This window comes from Pinus tabuliformis, chromosome 2_1 (genome assembly GCF_031772625.1).
Source record: "Pinus tabuliformis cultivar Carrire ecotype Pingquan chromosome 2_1, CPIR1, whole genome shotgun sequence".
Taxonomy (NCBI): Eukaryota; Viridiplantae; Streptophyta; class Pinopsida; order Pinales; family Pinaceae; genus Pinus; species Pinus tabuliformis.
In genome coordinates, this window is record NC_142299.1 from 790,311,593 (window position 1) to 790,332,633 (window position 21,041).

Consider the following 21,041-nt stretch of genomic DNA (forward strand, 5'->3'; position numbering starts at 1 on the left):
TCAATTATACTTAACAGACACTAATGTAATAATAATACTTTACCATGGTCAATCATGGTTAACCATTGTCAATTGTATCAACCCCTTGAATAGTTATTATTATTATTATTATTATTATTATTATTATTCAATTTTAAGGTCACCGCCAAGCAAGACACCAAATTGGTGTATGATACCCACTTGTTTGTAGGACAATGGACCCACCTCCATGCAACGATTTGACTGCTAAGTCTAGGAAGGCATACATACTCTACCCACCTCTGGTTTTGGACATGTGACCTCTTAGGAGGAAACACATGCTCTCAACCATTAGGTCCACTCAATTTGTATCATCCATCATCAACCATCAATAACCCTTGGAAACCATGGTTAACCATTGTCAACCATGACCAACCCTCATTAACAATTTTCAATCATAGTCAACCATGGTCTATTAATCTACCCCATGCATATTGGCCATCAATTAGCAATTTATTGGCCATCAATTGGCCAGCTGGGAAGGAGTGCTGGCCCAGGGATAGATTTGCGCAATTTATTTAGCCAAGCAGCCACCGTCCTCCAAAAATGCGCAAAACAATCTTGGAGTATAGTTTTGGGTAGGAATGCACAAATTTGGAGAGGAAGGTGAGCCTTCCTTTCCCAGATTGTGCAATGCATCCTTGGTGAAGGTAGAGCCCGAGCCAAGGTTGGCATAACTCGTCGACGGGCAATTGAAAGAAAGTAAGTCAATGAATGCATGGCGATACTAAGTGATAGAACAAGTGATTGACAATGCATGCAAAACATGAATGAAATATTCAAAAAACAGATCAACATGCATGTGGGTGAGGTAGTTCACTGGTTGGCCGAACGTCTATGCAAAACAGTTTCATGCATGCGACAACAATGAGATAGAAATGAAAATTTAAACAGAGTTAGGAAAAGCTAGAATACATGCAAACGATAACAATCATTCAAAGAAATCAAGCAAACAACACTTATACAAGCAAATACACAAAAAGCGACAGAAATGTAGCACAAGGCATGGGAAGCGAGCTTACCCCAGATCAATTGAGCTGAATGTGCCGACTTCTCCCAGATGTGAAATGTGATGTCAGATCTACAAGTTTGATGTGAGGAATGAGCTCTGCAGGATCTGGTTGATGAGTTTTGATAACATCAAGGTTGTGATGCACATGCCACAAATCTAGGGGAAGCGACATTTGGAGGGAGGTTTCTGAATTGTTCCTTGCATGTAAACTCCAACTGCTAAACATAGATCCCTGAAACAAGGGATGCCTTTGCATGCTACCTTGGGATAAACAAACCATGCATGCAAGTTTGATTTTCTCAGTCCTAGATGGAACCTGTTAACTCAGCTGCACATGCAAGAGACTGATTGGCTGTTGGAGAAAAATGCACATTTTTGGCTAGGAGCTGGGCTGGTTTCCCAGGAGATTTTCACAATTTCTAGGTTGAGGATCTAACTGCTGCCCATATTTGCGTAGATCCTAGGCTGAACAACCTGCTGCTGGGAAAATTTGCGCAAATGCTACTAGGAGGGTTGGCCGGAAAGATTGTGCAATCCTGGAGACCAGCAGGTTGTCAGAGAGGATTTCGCAATTTTTGGAGTGAAGGATGGTTTCCCTCCAGAAATGCACAATTTTCAAGGGGAAGCTGCTCAGCCTGCAGCTAGACCAAGTCCTGGTGAGCAGCCTGTGAAGGGAAAAGATCAAACTATGACCGAGAGGCTGCCTTTTAGAAAGAAAGACACTGAAGCTTGAGGACTTGACGAAGCAAGGAAAGCTACTATGAAGGTTGGTAGGGAGGCTCCAAAAGAGGCTAAGGAAAAATTTTGGAGGGTGGTTGTAGGCGCTACAACCTTATAAGCCAAAATAGTATTCTAATTAGAAAACGTATAATCAATTAAATATAATTTAAAATTTTTACAATAAAAATAAAATTATATCTTGATTTTATAAAATAAATAAATAAAAAGTTAATAATATTTAATCTATAGAATATTTTTAAAATTGTATTAAATAAAAGTAAAGAGATTATTCATGGAAAATCTTAAATGTTAGGAAAAGCCAAAGTGAAAACTCATCTTAAACCATTTAGAACACTATATCAATAAAAGAAAAGAGATTATTGCCTTAGAAATTATAAAGTCCTCAGAAATGTTAAGGCCTTGTATAAAGTGATTCGTTTTTACTGTAATTACAAATGGACTCCCACCTTGATTTCATAAAGCTATAACAATAAATTTAATTTAGTGGAATGATTTATTTTATAATTGATTATATGTTTTTAATGATAAAAAGTCATAAACGATGTTAATTTGGTGGTGAAGATAAGATGTTACCTATGATTTATTTTAAATCTCTAATAATTTCATGATGATAAAATCTACTAAAAGATTATTTCGTAATAATTTAGTCCTTAGGTGGTGAAAGAGGAAAACATACTATTATCAATATTATGTAATTGATTATGGAAATATAAATCATTTTATTTTTCTTAATTAAAAGTGTTTTTTAATTAATAATTAAAATTTTGTGTCTTTTAAGGACCGGGGAGCTTTTGTTGGTGATCAACATTGTTGGAGTTGATTATAAGAGTGGGGTAAGCAACTGCGACAACATTGCTCATCAACCATTGACATGCATTTCAAAATGCATTTCACTGTTCACAAAATGTTGCTCAAAACATTGGGCTAATTTTTTATTAAACAGATGATCATACTTAAAGGAAATTGTCTCCAAGTTGCAAGATTTTTGTCTTCTTTTTCATGTTTTCATTCCAATTTATATTCTTTTAATAAGATCAAACACTTTTCTACTGGTATAGTAACTCTATTGGGGTCTCTTTGCACCTTTTGGGGCAATTGCTACTTTTATAAATTATCAATTTAATGTGTTACATCTATTTTGTAAACACTTTTCACTACCACAAAAAAATAAAAAAGAGATTTATTATTATTATTATTTAGAGAAATTAAAATAGAATTTTATTGATGCACATGTTTTTTCTGTAAGCTTAGTAGGACTACATCTTCAACCTGTCCAATATATCACCCCGATCTGGGTGGGGAATTAAATCGGTGACTCCGCATTAAGGAGTGCCTTAACAAAACACTCAATCACTGTCTATGCAAGGCCTCGTGGACTATTGTTGCACATGCTATTTGAAATATATTTATTTATTTATTAACTAGTTTAACTACGTTAATTAAATGGTTCATATGTTTTGGTCGACATCATTTTTCACTTTTCATATGTCAGTCGATGCCATATGAGTGGAATATGCTGCTGGACATTGGTTTCAACACTCCATGTGTGTTTCACGACATGAACTAACTATCTCCCATGGATCCCAACTCTATTGATTGTAGCAGAGATTAGTGCCTGCAGGTTTTGGTCTTACGACATCATGATTCCAACAAGTGGTATCAGAGTGATAGGTATCAAGTTCCAAACTCACTCAACTCGCTTTGGGGGGGATTATTGGACATTGGGTTCAACGCTCCCCATGTGTTTCGTGACATGGACTAATCGCCTCTCGTGAATCCTAACTCTGGTTATTATAGTAGAGACTAATGCCTGTATGTTTTGGTATAACGGCAATCGTGATTCCAACATATGATGCCAATCAAACTATATGAATTGCTTTATTAATGTGGTTGTGCTAATTGATGGCCAATATGCATGGGTTAGAATAATAGACCATGGTTGACTATGATTAATTTTTTTTTATGAGGGTTGGCCATGGTTGATAATGGTTAACCATGGTTGCTAAGGGTTATTGATGGTTGATGATGGATGATACATCTTGAGTGGGCCTAATGGTTAAGAGCATGTGTTTCCTCCTAAGAGGTCACAGGTCCAAAACTAGAGGTGGGTAGAGTATGTATGCCTTCCGAGACCTAGAAGTCAAATCGTTGCACGAAGGTGGGTCCCTTGTCCCACAAACAAGGCAGTATCATACACCAATTTGGTGGCCAGCTTGGCAGTGACCTTAAAATTGAATAATAATAATAAAAATAATTGTTCAAGGGGGTTGACACAATTGACGATGGTTAACCATGATTGACCATGGTAAAGTATTATTATTACATTAATGTTTGTTAACTATAATTGACCATGGTTGATGCTACGCTCGTGTTAATGTTAATATTACATTAATTTTTGAAGAGGGTTGATTAGGTTGAGCATGATTGACCATGGTCAACCATTAAGATAACAATGCATGTTGAACAAGGTTGACCATGGCTAAACTCGGTGACCATGTTTGACCATGTCGTTAAGCTTGATGAGGATGTTTGGACATAGCTGACTATGGTAAAATATGGTCAATTTATGGTTGACCATGAACATGGTAGCTTATGTTGTCCATGTTAACCATGGATGTCTATGGTTTCACCATGTTGACCAAAGATGATTATGCTTGACTATGGTTGGGCATGAATGAATATTGTTAACCATGGCTGAGCTTGTTTGAGCAAAGTTGAACAAGGTCAACTATGGTTGAGCATGCTAACCATGACTAAAAAATAATATCTCTACTTAGTGAACCTGTTTCATAGTGTCTCTATTCATGAGATATTAAAGAATATCCTAATTTCTCTAGATATTGATAAAAATCTCCAAAAGAAATATGTTGAACACCCTCCCAATAAAACTTTCTAATAAAAGTAACTCATATTTTTAATAAATATCCCTTATTTTTACTAAATACCACTTTTTATACCTCTTAATACCTATAATTTCCCCCTAACCCACACCCCTGGAATGCCTATAATATATTGACTCTATTTTTCACAATTTAAAAGCCCTCATTATGAATGAATGCAATAAGATATTGGTGAACAAAGTGAACCCACCATGACTTGACCATAGTTGAGATTGTTTGACCCTGCTTAATTGTGGTTGAGATTATTCAATCATCGTTGACTATGGTCAATGTATAATTGACCATGGCTAAATATGTTAGACAAAGGTTATCATCATTTTCTTATAGATGAGTATGGTCAACCATGATACCCATGTTGACCATGGTTACCCATCTTGACCATGTTGGCCATGATTAACCTTTATCAAACATGTTGACTATGGACACCAATATTGACCATCGTATGGCGAGATTTGACCTTAGTTGAACGTGGTTAGCCATATTGACCATGTTGTCCATCATTGATATTGTTGTTTACAATTGACTATGTTAACCACATGTGACCATGGTTGACTATGTTTGAATTCGATTAACGAAGGGAAGATCATGGCTGACATACTTAAACATGTTTGACCATCGTTGTCAATCGTTTTATTTGTCACATTGTGACATCAATTTTTCCCCAATTGCAGTGATGTTTAATGTTCATGACATTTCCACATCTTTTCTTATGTGTCACATGCTGATGACATTTATTGTTCATCACATTGTGATGTTGTTTATTGTTCGTCACTTTCTGATGAAACTTATTATTCATGAAATTGTGACCTTAGCTATTGTTTGGCACATTATGATTTCATTCATTATTATGACAATGTTTATTGTTCATCACATTGGGATGACATTCATTATTTGTGACACTTTAATGACTTTTGTTGTTCATTATATTGAGACACTTATTTTTCTTTACATTGCAATTTCTTTTGTTGTTTATCACATTGTGATGATTTTTTTTTCATCACATTATGACATTTTATTTGTTAATCACATTGAAACATTGTTTATTGCTTGTCACCTTGCAATGGAAATTATTGTTCGTTAACTTGTGATGATGTTTGTTGCTCATCATATTGCAATGATTTTTTTGTTCACCGTGTTGCAACAATGTTTGTTTTTTTATCATATTTTGATGATGCTTAATGTTCATGACATTGTGATGTTCTTTTATTCATCATGTTGTGATGTAATTTGTTGTTCATCACATACCACATATGCCCATGATTAACCATGTTTGACATTGATCAACCAAGGGAAGATAATGGTTGACATAGTAAAATTTGATTGACCATAATTTTCAGTGGTTTTGTTTGTTGCATTGTGATGTTGTTTTATTATCCACTTGCAATGATCTTTGATGTTTGTCACGTTGTGACATATTTTATTGTGCATAACATTGTAACAATATTTATTATTCATAACATTGTGATGTTTTCTATAATTTTCCACATTTTGAGGACATTTATTATTCATCAAATTGTGACCTCATTTGTTTTTTCGCACATTACAATGTAATTTGTTGTTCATCATATTGCGATAGAATTTATTGTTCAACACTTTAGGATAACATCTATTGTTTGTGACATTTTAATGAGTTTTTCTTTTCATCATATGGGGATGTTGTTTACTATGTGTCACATTTTGATAACATCTATTTATTTCCACATTACGGTGACCTTTTTTACGTTACAAAGATGTTTGTTGGTCATCACATTATGATCATGTCTCTTATTCATGACATTGCAACCATGTTTGTTGTTTGTCACATATGAATACATCTATTTTTCATCAAGTTGTGACCTCATTTGTTTTCTAGCACATTATGATATTGATTGGTGTTCATCGGCTTACAATGATATTTATTGTTCACCGGATTGCAATCCTATTTATTGTTTGTGACAGTGTGACAATGTTTTTTGTTTTTCATATTGCAACATTATTTATTATTCATCATATTGTGAAGTCATTTATTACTCATCACATTATGACACTTTTTGTTGTTCTTTAGATTGTGATGTTCTTTCTTGTTCATTACATTGCAATGACATTTATTGTTCATCATGTAATGACATTTGTTGTTTGTGATGTTGTGGAAATGTTTTTTGTTTGTCACATTGCAAGGTTGTTTATCATTAGCCACATTGCAATGTTGTTTATTTTTTTCATGTTGCGATGAAAATTGTTGTTTTTCACAACCACATGACCATGGTGGACCATGTTTAACCTTGATCAATCAAGGGAATATCATCACTAACATAGTTAAACATGATTGAACATGTTTTTTTAATGGTTTTATTTGTCACACAGCAATATCATTCTTTTGTCCAAATGCAATGCCATTTGATGTTCACACTATGACATCATTTGTTATGTATCACATTATGATGACATTTATTATTCATCACTTTATGATGTTGTTTATTGTTTTCCACATTGTAACAAAATTTATTGTTGATTATATTATAATGAAATTTATTGTTTGCCACATTGTAATGAAATTTATTCTTGATTATGTTATAATGGCATTTATTGTTTGCGTCCTTACACTCATGTTTATTTTTTGTCAAATTGTGATGTTGTTTACTACTCATCACATTGCAATAGCATTTATTGTTTGTCAGATTATGATATTTTTTGTTATTTCTCACATTACACCATTGTTTATTATTTGTCACATTGTGATGACATTAATTGTATGCCATGTCACTATGGCATTTTTTTTTCATCACATTACAACATTTTTGGTTGTTTATCACATTTTCAATGATGCTTCTTGTTTGTTACATTGGAATAATGTTTTTTTCATCACATTGTGACACCCATGTTGACCATGGTTGGTCATCTTAACCATACCATCCATGGTTAATGATGGTTGATAATAGTCAACCATGTTAACCATTGTTGAGAGTGGTTTGGCCATCTTTGACCTTGGTTGAACATGGTTGGCCATTATGACTATGTTGACCACATATGGCTATCTTGTTCTTTTGAATTACTATGCTCTACCACATATGACCATGGTTGATCGTGTTTTACCTCGTCAACAAAGTTAATATCATGATTGACTCAATTAAACATGGTTCACCATGGTTCTCAATGTTTTTATTTGTTAGATCATTTTTCTGTCCAATTTCAATGGTATTTGACGATAATGTTACATCACATTATGACATCATTTGTTGTGTGTCACATAGTAACAAGGTTTATTATTCAACACATTGTGATGATATTTATTGTTCATCATAATTTTGACATTATTTATTGTTCATCACATTGAAATGCAATTTATTATTCATCACATTGACATCATTTGTTGTTCATCACATTGAAACATTGTTTGTTGTTCATCATATTATGATAATGCTTATTGCTCATCACATTGCAATGATGTTTATTCTTCATTGTCCATCACATTGCAATGACTTTCTCTATTCATAACATTGTGATGATATTTATTATTCATCACATTATGATGACATTTTTGTTTGTCACATTGCGATGTCATTTGTTATTCATCATGTTGTGACGATGTTTATTATTCATCATATTATGTAATCATTTGTTATTCAACACATTATGATGAAATCCAAATTATGAGCAATATTAAAGTTAATAAAGTTATATTGCAAACAATATAAAGTGTAATATTAAAGCTATATTAATAAATTATAAAAATATTATAAAAGTTCTATTAAAAATTAAATATTGAAAAGATAAGTAACATTAACACTAAAACTATATTAACTATTAAATTTATTATATAAAGTTATTTAAGTTAGTGTTATTAACTTTTATGACTATATTAATGTCTATGCTCATGTTGAGAAGAGGCATGATGCATATATTTGATTATAGATGAACATGATACCATGCCCACTATAGTTGACTATGGTTGATTTTTGTGGCCTAAGGTTGATTATGGTTGACTTTTGTTGACTATGCTTATTCAATATACCTATAATATTAATTGTTTGGTAATATTAATATAGATTATTATTATAAATTTTAATATTAATATTGTTATTGAGAATATTATCATCAATATTATAATTATATTGTGCAAAATAATTGGTTATTGTTTTTAATAATTTTGTTGAAATGTAAACATCTAAAAAATTTTAACAACAAAAAAGTAGAAAAAAATATAGTGTTTCATATATATATATAGATACACACACAAACATTTTTAATTAATTAGTATAGATCCATCTTCATGCCCGGTCTGCCAAGTTTCAAGAGAGATCAAATTTCTCACAATGCAAAATATGACAAAAGGTTTATACCTTGAGAGATTTGATTAAAGTCAACACTTAACAAATATAAAGATAATATAAACCTATACTAAATCTTAATAATAATAAATAAGTTTATATAAATTTTACATTTCCCTATATTAAAATATTCTTATTTTTAATTTTATTAAAACTTTAATAACATTCTAATTGATGAACTCTGCTAGGGTGAGGGTTTCATTCTCAACAAATTTCTGAAACGCCAAACAATCACAAGTCTCTGGCCATCACCGTTGGCATTGAGCCCAAACAATAAACGCCTTGAGCTTCTTGGTGCCATAAGTGCGAACCAGACATTCGAACGCTCATGTCCATAAGGCTTATGATTATCGTCCATCCTTTCAAGCCGTCGCAACGACTTTCTTGTGTCTTCCTGTCCATGGACAGCCTCGAGGGCTGAAACCAAGAGCCTATAGCAACGCAAACATCAGAGATATCTAGTGCTATATTCAAAGGTCATTTCTACCGTACAGAAATATGGCCAGTGGATTGTAAGAAATAACCACGTATTCCATTCCTGGTAAGAAGTGGAATTGCTTATAACCACCATACCGCTGTTGCACAAGTTCCAGAATTCTCCATTCCATAATATGGAGAGAAAACTGGATTTAATGAATAAAAAGAAGGGCGAGATTAATGCTATTAAGGCCTGAAATTTCAAATTTATTTTGCTGGTCAAGTGGAAATTTAAATGGTTCATTTTTTACTTATTTTTTACCTATGACTTTGACTAGATTTTCAAGTCGTTATTTTTAGAAAAGGAATATTCTGGAATATTCTAAATATAATAGCTATTGTGTAGCTCTATAATGTATTTATTTTTTACATGTGATTTTGACTCTACTTTAAAGTATTTATTTTTAAAATAAAAAATATTTTTAACTATAATAGCTATTGTGTAGTTCTATAAGATATATAAAAAAATTATGAAATAACTATTTTAAAATAAAAAATATTTTAACTATAATAGCTATCGTGTACTTCTATAAGATATATAAAAAAAATTATGAAATATATCTCAGCTATGTTTAAATAGAAAATGCTACTACTTGAATCTTTTTATATTCTGTTTTGTGTTGTTGAATTTGTTTATTTTCAGCAGATTTACTAGAGAATGGTGACAAGAATAGATATTGCAACTAAACAAATTCTCTAAATTATTCTTTGTCTAAATTACTCTTTACAATTTTTAATAGGCAACTTAAATACTTATATGTGAAATTTAAATATTTACTGTTTCGCATTTTTTGTAATAATTTTTTTCACCATCAAATGATAAAAAATAAACTTAAAAAATTACATGATCTTAAAGGGTGACATTTTATTTGTAGAGATTGTTTGGAATGTTTTCTGGTTTATTTCTCCATCTAATCTGTCACATGATGTTAAAGGGTGACATTTTATTTGTAGAGATTGTTTGGAAAGTTTTCTGGTTTATTTTTCCCTATAATTTGTCTAAAATTCCACGGACATTGATTGAAATCACAAGTTTGATGGGTGAACTCTTCACAATCAAATTCCTTAGGAGAAGTAGAGATTGTTTGGAAAGTTTTCTGGTTTATTTTTCCATCTAATTTGTCGAGAATTCTGCAGATATTCACTGAAATCATTAGTGTGATGGGTGAATTCTTCACAATCAAAGTCTAACTAAAAAACTAAATCTATATATGTAATAAAAAAACTAATTTAAACAACATAAATCAAAATTTAACCAATTTTTTTTTGAACAAATTCCTACTAAAAATTACCTAAAAGCTCCAAAATTATCTCATTTCAAAACTACAACATAATTTTATAAGCCGGCCGCACCGCCTCCGGCTCGCTTGCCCTTGTACATGAAAGTAGATAATCTGGACATGGAATGTAATACCACCTATATTTACTGTGCTGACGGCACTAACACACGACTTGTTCCATTTTTATGATTAACTAAGCATTTTGTAATTAAGTCCGTTTTAGCTCGGAGAGTTTTACAAAACAAAGCCATTTATATGCCAACCACTGTTTCAAATGCTATAGAACCTTTCAAATTGGGTGACTATTAGTAATTGACATATTATCGATTTGTTTAAAAATCTAAATAATTAATATCGCTTAAAAGTATTTGTTAATAAATTATATTTCTTTTATAATGTTACAAACGTTTCTCCACTTAAACATATGCAAGTGTTTTTACACATCTTGCTGCAAGTCATAAAATGTCCAAAAACGGAATTTCAAGTGTTTTTCAAAATCAGGTATACCATTAAGGTTTGAAAATGGTGGGTTTTTTTCATCGTTTAAATTAAAATATTAAACAATTGCGTAACCCAGAAAAACCAGGTTATATGAAAGCTGATTTATACTCATTGATTTAATATTTATTTTTAAATGTTTTGTAAATTCAAATATATTATATTGGAAATGTTTCATGTTTTTGATGTTTTTATATTTTGATTTGTAATTTATATATTTGGTAGGTTTTGTATTATAAATTTATAGTTAACATTGTTTAACTATGATATGTTTAATTATAGTTAAGCATAATTAATTCTGATTAATATGGTCAAACCATGGACATCCATGGTGAATATGAACACTATGAGCTACCATATTCATGATCAACCATAACTTGACCATATTTAACTATAATAAACTATGTCCCAACATGGTCATCAAGCTTAACCATGGTCAATCTCGTCAACCCTTTTCAACTACTATTAATGTAATATTAAAATTAACACCAATGTGACATCAACCATGATCAATCGAGGTTGACAAATATTAATGTTATAATAATCAACATTAATGTCACATAAATACATTGTTACATTAGTTGTTGGTCATGGTCAATTATGGATAACCAATGCCAACTTTGTCAACCCCCTTAAACTATAATCATCCATCATCAGCCATCAATAACCGTCAACAACCATAATTAATCATTATTAACCGTGGTCAATCCTCCTCTAACAATGTTAATCATAGTCAACCATGGTTTAATAATTTACCCCATACATTTTCACTATCAACTAACACAACCACATTAATAAAATTGTTAATACAATTTAATTCACATCAATGAAAAATAATATTAATCAAAATATTAATATAGTTAAATTAATTAATAAATAAATATATTTCAAATAACATGCGAAACAATAATACTAATTTCTCCCGTTTATTTTTTCGTTGACATAGTAGTGGAAAGTATTTACAAAATTTACTAAAACAATACATTATATTTTATAAAATAAACCTACAATATATACAAATTATAAAAGCTTGTAACATGAACATTTTCAATCTAATATATTTCAATTTATAATACATTTGAAATAAATATTAAATTAATGAGTATAAATCAACTTTCATATAACCGGGTTTTATTTGGTTACGCTTTTAAAATACATTTAAAATCAATATTAAATTAATGAGTATAAATCAATTTTCATATAACCGGGTTTTATTTGGTTACTCAATTATTTAATATTTTAATGTATATGATGGAAAAAAATGCCATTTTGAAACTTTTAATAAGATACCCGATTTTGAAAAACAATTGGAATTCCATTTGGGTGGATATTTTTATAACTTGCAGTAAGATTTGAAAATACACTTAATTAGTCGAAGGTTTTTTATTTCAATTTCGGATGGAATTAGGTTAGTTGATTTTTCAAAATAAAATTTAACAACTTTGATTAAATTTGGGGTGAATATACTTGGAATATGCTTCGTTTGAGTCGCAATCCATGGTTGTGGCACGAAGGAGTATCAAGTGACCAGAAAAAAATAGTTAAAAGAAAAAAGAAATTGGCGGTGATGACACGTGTGTAATCACTGTCTCCAACAGTTGCATATGGCGGTTTCAATATTGAATCATTTCAAATGACAGTTAAAGAAGTTCCCAGTGTTCCCAAAGGCCACAACATGAATCATTCCCTACCTTCTTGACTCGAAAGCGTAGCTTTGTAACTAGGATTTTAATTTTCTTTTTACTCATCGTTATGGCTTCAACATACTTCCTTCTAGGTGCATCGACACATGTAAGGGGTTCTTGGCTACCTAGTGGTTTCCATTCTTTATTTTTTGCAACTTGGTGGTCATCTTCTCCTACGATCTGGTGGTCCATGCTCTCAATCGAATTTGTATTACATTGTGTTTAATCTCTGGGAGGAGCTATGTTGAGGCCTTTAGCACAAACTTATATTCGTCGGCTGATGTCAAAGTATTTCTTTGAATAGTATTTTCTTTTAAAGAGAAACCCTCATCCTAGACTTGGAGACTACAAAGTTTCGTCATCTCATAATGTCCCATGTGAATATGGTAACTCCTTTTGGCTTTCGAAAAATAATTTCGGCGTTGACATGGTTTGGGTGAGGGTTTGTAATTTTCATTTATGTGATCTTTCTTAGGGTTTCACATTTTTAATTAATGTGTGATTTACAGGACTTCCCAGAAGACCTTAAACTCTAGGTACCCCTATGCAAAGTGAAGGAGGTTATGGGCAAGCATGTCGAATAATTCTAAGTTACAACTTATGCCAGTCCTCTACGTCAAGTTGCTAGGTATAAATTAGTTTAATCGTTTTCTCTTTTTTTTTAACCTCAAAGTATGAGTCAAGCTCCAGTCAGACTTGTGCCTTTGTCTTTGCCTCGGTGAGTGTCCCAATAGATGGGATTTCATGTGTGCACACAACAACATCCATGCTTCTGAATACCTGTGCATGGGAAGCCTGCAAACTAGTGATGAGTTGTGATAGTTCTTCATAGTTCCAGATCTGACTTTGGATGCATGCCTTCAGCTCGACCACTCTAGGCTTCATTATCTTGGGCAAGTGTAATGGGGCTCCCTTGTATCTCATTGTCCATGTTTGCATGTGATCGACATCAGTATGCAAGTTTGACAAGATACGTGCTCTCCTAGCACATCGTTGCTACCAACCATTGAAATGGATAACTTCCTTATGCACAATACCAAATCTGGAATACAACGCTTGCATGAATCTCTCAAGGGACGATATTTCATTCAGTATCGCCTTCTTCAACTCTGCGTGGGCGGATGCTATAACCAGTTCTCCTCCTTGCTTGGTCGTTTGTAACTCCTTAGAAATTTGCTCATTCTCTATTATCAAGAAGTGAACACTCGAGCTAGTGGCTTCGGCATATGCTCTGGTAGCATCAGTTAATGATGTTGGATGCTTGCGCACGTTAGATACGATCACTTGTTCTTCAAACTGCACATGAGATGTATGATCATTCAGAGTAGACACTCTACGCGATTGCACAACTCTATGTTACGACTCATCAAATGATATGTTCTGTATCTCTTCTTCCAGAATGTCTCCAAGGACCTCAGTGTCTCCTTGGTCGCTTGGGACTTGCTCTGCTTCTGGATCCGGTGAAGCTGGTGGGTCGACCTATTGGTGGCAAGGCATGAGGTCGATTTCATGCTCTAACTCTGGCTAATCCATCTCCATATCCATCTTCTCAAGTGCTCATTAAATCTCTTGAGCGAAGTCTTGGTCCTACGACTGCTTACCCTATCTACTTTGTGCCAGCTATTCGGATGAGTCTACTACCTGTATGGGCTCAGTTTCAACAATCTCTGCATGTTGCGCCCCCTGTTGTATCTTTCCATGCTATGCTTCCTTCTCCTTTTTGTGCAGCTCCTGTTCCTTCCAGAGTTGTTCCTTTAACTCATGCAACTCCTTCACTATTTCCTCCATCCATTGTTTTTCTCTCTGCATTTGCGTGGTCCTCCTATTGCGATGTTGCCTTTGCCCCTCTATTTCCAAAACTGCTTTCTCCACAAGTGGGTCTACTCTAAACTTGCAGCTTTGTTCTACTTCCGCATTGTCAGTAATCTTTCTCTTGCCTTTGTCGCCCATCGGTATGTTTACCTTTGTTGTCGCTACTGCTGGTGCTCTCCTAGAAGCTGCTTCGCTAACCATTCCATAGCGATGTCGATTGGTCCATTGGGCCTTGAGAAGCTGTGACAATATCTCCATGGGTCTTCCTTAGCCCAATGACATGCCCCGTGGATCCACAGAAAATGTACTCTCACACAGTGATCCTTCACAAAGCAACACAGGTCATACAAATTAAAGCTTCTGGTGTTGAAAGGATAGTTCTTGAGCTCTTCTATTTCATCATCCACATGCTTGAGATTTTGTATCTCGTATAACTCGATCTGCAATGGAAGAGTGGGCCAAAGTGCCTTCCTCTTCTGGGGCAGCTTAGCTGACAGTCATGCTGAGATGTGGTATGACACTTCTTGCATGAAAAGCTTGTCCATGACAAACTTTGGCAAAACATGAGGAGGCTTCTCCACATTGTACATCCATATGAAGGTGCCAAATAGTGAGCCATACCAATCCGATATGTCGATCAGTTCCTCCATTGCTGCCTTCAACATGAAAGTTAGATCTTGCTCAAATATCATCTTGTACACTGAGGTGAAAAAATGATATGATAGGTGTGTGATGACTCCTCAAAAGCTGCATTCAGGAAACAATTTATGATAAGTATTGATAGAGATTTTCCGCTGGTGTCCATGCCCACTTCAAACCTGGGAACACCTAATGGCCATAGGTTGTATCCAAGGTGTAAGCAGACATGTAGATTTCTACTTGCTGACCTTTAGGTGGTTGTTGAGCTCCCGATACCTGTTCCTTCAGCCTGTGAGCCAACATGTCGGACCAGTTGCATTCTTTGCCTTCACTGGCGAGTTGGTCCAACGCGATCACCCAACTCTGCGAGAAGGTTTCCATAATATCTTGGCCATACAATTGACATGAAAAGATGACCAAGTACTGATATGCCTTCCAAAATATCTTTTTCTTGTAAATATGGTTGGGTGTCATCCTGAATTTGGCTGCCTCCTACACCCAATTCTTCAAGATATCCCTGGAGTTGGCATTATTGCTAGGTATTCTGAAGGGTGTCTCCATCGTGATCACTGGCTTCGGCAAGTGGTACATATGTTGATAGTCCTGTGCCATAAAGGTAGCAATCTTTGTCCCGCTAACACTGCTCAATATCATCATCTCGGGGTCAGTGCGCAAGACGATCCAATGTATCATGTCCATGCAGGGGAACGTGGGATACCTGCATGCAATTTGGTACAAGTTGGACTTGTGAATGTTCACATAGACTTGGTGGTCTTTGAGATCTTCCCCAAATGCGCCTGAGAATGCATCATTGACCTCTGTCCATTTTAGCTTGATTTCTTTGTCTATGATCAGCTTGGTGTCTTCATAAATCGACAAACTCATAGACACTTACTTAACTGCTTCTCTAGTTGCACTACCACTGGTGCCCTTTGACCCTGCTCTCTTGGAGGCCGTTGATCCTAAACTGCTGAGAGATGGACGGAAACCTGCTATATATGGAGACATGGTGACATGCATGGCAAGAAATTTGTCAGTTAAAACCAAAGCAAACTTGAGGAATGACATGCAACATACCCAAGGAACTGATGGCATGGATTGCGCAATTTTCACTGGGAGGCCGGGAGACTGACTGGTGGAACTACGCAAAAGGAAGTCTGGACTGTTGGGAGGCTGGTTGACTACTATGATTGCGCAGTCCAGACTGGCCTGCTGGGTGCTAAGATTACACGACGCACAATTTTAGCTCGTAAGTGATGCAGGCCCAGGGACTGCATTGCGAAATTTTTTGGGCCAGCAGTCATTGCCTCTCATAATTGTGAAAAGCAAGATTGGAGGGCACTGACTGGCTAGATTTGCATATTTTCTCAGAGGAAGGCAGAGCCTTCCCTCTCATAATTTTGCAATGTTGTCCGGGCAAGGCAAAGTCTGGGCCAAGGTTGCCTAGACCTGCCGACGGGCAACTAAAAGGATATGAAGATGTGAATGCATGGTGATACTGAGTCTAGGTAGGAGTGAATGATCATGCATGCAAACAAAAAATGCAAGATTTAGAAAATGGGAAAACATGCATGTGTGTGAAACAGGTCGTCGAATCGGTGACTGTTCGTGAAAAATAGTGTCATGCATGTGACAACAGTGAAATTCCAACGAAAACTGAAACAATTCTTTTATAAGCTAACATACATGCAAACGACAACAAGTGTTCACATAAATCAAGTAGACAACACTCACACAAGCCAAAACACAAAAAGCAACAGAAATGCTACAAAAAACAAGGAAAGCGGTCTTACCCGAAAATAACTGAGTTGGATGTGCCAAAGACTCCTAAATGTGTTGTGGGATATTATAGCTCCAAGATTGATGTGAAGAATGATCTTTTAAGCTTCGAATAAATAAGTTTGAGGCTCATGACGCGCATGCCACAAATCTAGGGAAAAGAGACACTTGGAGGAAAGTTTCTAAAACGATCTTTGCATGTAACCTCCAACTACTAAAAATAGATCCCTAAAATCTAGGGATGCTTTTTGCATGTTTTTTTTTGCTATTTCGGGAAAAAGCAACTCATGCATGCAAGTGAAGTTTTCTCAGTCCTAGAGGGAACTGGTCAACTTGAAGGCAAACGCAACAACCTACTTGACTAAGAGGGACTTTTGCACAATTTCTGGGAGAAAGATGGGCAGGATGTCTAGAAAGATTGCGCAATTTTTGGGAGGAGCAGCTGACTGCTCCCAAAATTGTGCAATTTTTGGGTTGAGCTGCACTGTTGGGCCAAATTGTGCAATTTTCTTGAGGAAGGTTGTTGGACTAGATTGAGTAATTCTCAGCCGAGCAGGTTGCCAGTCAGATTTGCGCAATTTCTGGAGGGAAGGTTGGTTCCCCTCCATAATTGGGTAATTTTATGAGGGAGTTTCTTAGCCAGCAGCTGGCCCAAGTCTAGAGTGGCAGCCTGTGACGGGAGTGAAGCAAACAATCATGCACAATCTAGGAAGCTGTTGAAAACCAATGAAGCTTATGTACTTGACAATGCAAGACATCCTACTAAGGATGGTTGGTTGGGAGGCTCCAAAATGAAGCTAAGGAAATATTTTGGAGGGTGGTTGTAGCCGCTACAACATAAACATAGATCCATTAATGGTTGCATCCATATTATCTCTTTTTTTGACATGGATCTTCAGATGTATTTCCGTATTGGTTCTTTGAGACATTTATACTCTCAGTATGGGAATGCCTACCTCAACGATCATTATATATTTCATTGTAACATTTGATTAATTGTTTCAGGTCTCCGATTGAAGTCTCTAACCCATGATAAAGCACTTGAGTCATCAAAACATCTCTTCTGACTTTGCACTTTAGGGGGCAATCTGTTACACATAATTTTGTCACAATGAGCAAATGACCAGCGATTTGAATCTTTCGCTATACATAAATGTGTTCCAAAGCATCCCCTTGCAATTCTAGAACCCAAACTATCCCAAAGAGAATGAAATTTCTGCATCCCATTGCTCAAAATTCTATTTTGGCTTCCTGCACAGTTCCCTAGTCAATTATTGCGCATACGCAAAAGGGTCCATTAGAAACTATACATAATTGCACTTTGTATTACATTATAGCCTGCGCACATGACTTAACACATCTAAAAATAAAAAGTAAAGTCTAGAAGAATTGTTAGTCATATCTTTCCCAACTAACAAGCTTAAAATGGATTCCTATTTAGCCCTGATCCCTCGCATCATGGAGCTACTCCTTCTCTTTGTGGAACCCCTATCGCACCATTAGTGGATCTCATCCCTTGGGAAATTGATCCCAAACTTCCCACTCTTGGCCTATAAAGCTAACACAGGCCTAGGGATTGCAAAGGACTGCTAGAAGTAGGCTTATGCCACAAAAATAAGGTTGGGAGGCTATTCATTCAAGGGGAGGGTTGGAGATTGTGAGAAGAGAATTGTAATATCAAGGCTTTGATTTTGTAAGTTTATTCTCCATTTTATTAATATCAAAACAAATTTTCTTTCCGAATTATGTCTTCTTTGATATCATTTGTGGGATTCCTTGATCACCCACATAAATTATGATTGTATATTGATCAATTTATGATATGTGATTGAGTTAATTAGTTCATTTATCTTTTATGCTATATATTGGATGCTTTGATCTTGTGTATACTTATATCTATGCAGATCTCCTTCAGGACATCATGGAGAAGCTGTGGGAAGTGATGCAATGATCTCTAAAGGATTGAGGAGAAGTGGATGGTCGAAAGCTCTGAAAGGGAATTTATTAGGCATTTTGATAAAATGATAAGTGACCTCTATCATATTTTTTGTTTGAACCAATCGTAGCCTGGGGAAAGGTAGTAGTTCTTTGTTTTTTGTTACTATATTTCTCTAATGTCTAGGTAGATCTCTCTTGTTTGCAAGAGGCATTTGTATGCCTAACAAAACCGCATGCACACCACTACCCCCATCTAGTTGTGACCAAACTTTCCTAGTTAAGATGGTGCGGTCCCAATACCTGAGCTACAATTCTAGGCCAAATTCTATACTACTACCCATAATTGCATGAGACTTTACAAAATCATTATTGACATGAGGAAAAAGTTAGACATTCAAGCTCAAATAAAAATATTGATCTAGTATTCCTAGAACACACTAGACATTTCTTCAAACACATGGAAAATATGTAAGCTACAGGTCACGAATGCATATCTGATCATAATAGTCTAACATTCCTCTGAGAATCACTAAGAAGGCACTATGCCCTCTCCACATAGTTGCAACAATGCCTATTAGTCCATTCATTCATCATCCAATCAACAATTAAAAAATTCATGACAAGATCCATAGATAATACTCATCATACAACCAACATACAACCAGAAAATAACAACGTAGAAACCATGAAAACTCAGCCATAATATCACCAAATAAACACTATGAATTCTCATAGATCACAATAAGGAAATATATCATATTAACAAGTGAAAATACCAACCATGTTAGGGACTTGCACATACCACCCAACCATAGATTGGGTTGAACTAAATCTCTCTTTCAGCCAATCACCCTTGTGCCTTATTCCAAACATGAATGTTGGATCTCATGGACTAAACCAAAACAAAATCAAACAGGAGGTTCCACAGGCGAAACCACCTCAGCCCTTGACCACGGTGATTCCACCTCTATAGTTAGAGATCACTAACATTAACTAGATCGGTCTCTACCCAAGTTGTTCAGGTCTCAAGGACCCACTAACCCAATGCACAACCTTCTAAGGCTCTAGAGAATTTATCCAACTTGGCTCCAAGGACTAGTAACACAAATCACCAAGGGATCTACAACATTTGTCCCAACCTGAGCTCCATGACTAGTATCTCAACCTAAGATGCTCCATGGCTTCTATAGTTTTTTTTTGAACCGACAACCATAAGTAATTATAAGCACCAATCAAAAAACAATCATGTGGAAACCCCATAACACCATGGCTATCTAGGAAATGGAAATTCAAGACTAAAACCATTGTCAATCCAGGAAAATCTTCATGCCAATGATAACATATAACCAAAAAATCACATGCATATACCATTCAACTAGAATTCAACAAGGAAATCACAGATGCAACTTGTTACCTCCTAATAAATCTAGTTGCAGTTGTCAATCCAACTATTCCCTAGTGTTTTATTTCTTTCCTTTTCCTTCTTCCTCCCAATCCAATGTATGTTAAAGTTCTCCAAGAATACTCTAGGAATACTCGAAGTGTGCAAGAGTGTGAGAGAATGAGATAATGAAATGAGAGCTCCACCTAAAAACTGTCAAAAGGCTAGCAACTTATCCTCAGAAGACTTTTTATCATTCATGCCTCTATTTTCTTCATTTACCATTATTTTCCTTGAATTTCCCTAATTCAAGCTTTTGTCTCTTCATCTTAATTCTCTCCTATTTTCCTTTATTTTCATAAATAAATGCTAATTATTGACACTTTTCCTTTGCAAATTTCCATATCCATTAATTAATCACTAGTGATACCCATCACTATGTTTTTCCCAACATTTAACTTGGAATACGTGTCCCATGACCTTGGTTATATTTTACTTACATAGAAAATCAACTAGGGGATGTTATGATTGCATTATAAGTTTAAGTTTTCTCCCTCCCTCTCCACATCAAAGC